Source organism: Symsagittifera roscoffensis, chromosome 3 (genome assembly GCF_963678635.1).
Source record: "Symsagittifera roscoffensis chromosome 3, txSymRosc1.1, whole genome shotgun sequence".
Taxonomy (NCBI): Eukaryota; Metazoa; Xenacoelomorpha; order Acoela; family Convolutidae; genus Symsagittifera; species Symsagittifera roscoffensis.
In genome coordinates this window covers 50,570,595-50,573,110 of record NC_087064.1, presented here as the reverse complement: position 1 = coordinate 50,573,110, position 2,516 = coordinate 50,570,595, and positions in this window count along the sequence as shown.

Below are 2,516 nucleotides of genomic sequence, written 5' to 3'. Positions count from 1 at the left end.
ATTGGTTGAACGAAGCTTATTTGCCATAATTGATTTGTTACAAGGAACAAAATCTATCTTTTTGTACTTCATATGGCGTGTGGGGGGATGATTTTCATAAAAAATTTCAAATTTCAGAAAAAAAATTTGATTTTATTTTATTTCATTTTATTTTTTTTATGTATTACTGCTGCTCAAAAAACCTTAAAAGGCAGTCGGAACAATCAAGGCTTCGCCTTGGTACGAGCAGTCTTGTTTATATTAACAAAATTTTGAATACGATAATTCCTTTAAGCCATTTTTTTCATGACGTTTCAATTTTTCATGACGTTTCTTACGATAGTTAAGCTACATGCGATCAAGGGCGGATCTAGGACTTTCTCGAGGAGGGGGGGGGGGGGGGGTTCAAAATATTTCCAAAAATTCTGTCAACCTTTGTTTTAGGTCGACCAATATGATTTTCCAGTCGCTCCCGAAGCAATTAAAAACACTATGTTTTGACCAAATTTTCTGCAACGCAGGCAAAATTTTGAAAAAACGCCCCAAAAAAAAAAACGTTTTAGTGCACTTTTTGGAAATATTGTAAATATTGGCGCCTAGGGCGCTGTTAGAAAAGTTTTATGCTCCCTCAGCCAAATCTGGATATCTCAAAATTGTACAAAGACGGACCCTTTAGGTCGGCAGGGGGTCGAATTCCCCCTAAATCCGCGCCTGCATGTCATATCTGGACCAAACTGAAATCAATCAATACAAGCAAATTTTGAATTTGAGCATTTTGTTTTTAGCAGATGCTGATAAAAAAAGCTAAGATGCTCAAAATGCCTGAAGTGCTTAGTATAAAATGAAAAACAAAAAGCGATTGATAAAATTGAAACCTGACTTTAAGAACTTCAACTTTTTTGAGAAATTTACTGGTTGAAATCAACTAAATTTTTTTCAACCATTCTTTCAAAAGAAAAAAGTTAAGAGTACCAAGTAGGCAAATGAACAAACAAAGAGGAACGGTAGAAGAAGTCAAAAGAATTACGAAAGTCTGGACATCGATATCCGATTTGCAGCAGGTGCATGTTTTTCTAAGAAAAATGGTCGGCTTTTAAAAAATGCAAAAACTTTGTCGACAATTTTATTAGTCAACCATATTGACTTTTGAAGCGCTCCTAAACATTATAAAGGCCTTATTCGGTAATATTTTTTGACTCCGTTATTTTTTCAAAAGAATACCGATCAAACGTTATGTTCTTTTAGTGCGCTCTCCCTCTTCAAACTTAAGGGTTGGTTGACCAAAAAATTTACCATAAAAAGAATTAAAAATGTGAAATCCGGTTTACCGAGCTCTGCGAGCAGTATTCAGTACTAAAAATTATTCTTTGCACAAATATGTGAATTGTTCAGACCAATTAGGTTGCCTCAAATCAGTTTCACGGTATCCAGAAAAATCAAAGAAAAACATCACTCTTAGAAAAAACCTTGAAGAAGTTTTTGCCAAAGTTTTGATGATAAGCAGTTTGTTTTGTCAGATCAAAAGTACATCCAAATCTTATTTTAATTGGTCCGGCTTTTCAATAGTTGTATCATAGTCTATTTTTGTAATATACCAGAATCAGCGTACATTTTTGGCAACGAAAATTTAAGAGACGTTGGATAATTACAATAAATAGCGTAGAAACCACAAATTTGGTGATTTACGGTTGTAGACTTTTAAAAGTACAATCATATGTTTTCGATGAAAAAAATCCTGTTTCAACGGATGTTCCAGTTATTGCTTTTGAGTTTACCATTTGAATAGATTTTGCTTCAAGCCAAAAGCCTATGTTTCTAGTAGAAAGATTTTTTCATTCTAAAGAAAATTTGCTCATGATACAATTCCATACAATTTCATAGCAAAAACGAATTGTGTGAAGGATAAGCAATTTTTTTATGCGTAGGGATTGCACGATAGTCAATTTTTAAGGCTATTGAATTGTATGAAAGCATTTTTCTCAAATGACCAAACCTATAGGTTAAAGGGCATTGAAGTCGCAGAACGGCATAGAGAACGGTTAAAGGGCATAGACGCCAATTCAGACAAAACTTCGTGGCCTTTTTTGTTGGACATATTTAGGTCGTATATTTTTATCTACAACTGAGAAGTACAAAATCTGCCGCCATCACAAAGAATCTTCAAAGTGACTCTTGTTTCTTTTAGGTTAAATACTGTGCGTGGAGAAGGTTAAGTGCAAAAATTTGAAAAGTTGCATGCAAAAAAAAAATTTTGGTAAACGTTTTTCTTATCATAAAGCTAGTGTTTTAAACTAAAACGAGAACTAAATTATTTTTTCTTGTTTTGGAAGTTTTTTTATAGAAAAAAGTCTCATCATCATGTCTGACAAATTTGTTATTATTTATTGAAGTATCAGGTATTACTTGTTTTGATAATTTGAATTACGACATGGGCTAACAAGGTCAAGAACTGGATAACTTTATAATTGAGCCTGAAAGTTGTCAAACATATCTGCCATTGAATTTGACGGAAAAATTGTCCGTAAAAATGGTCTGAC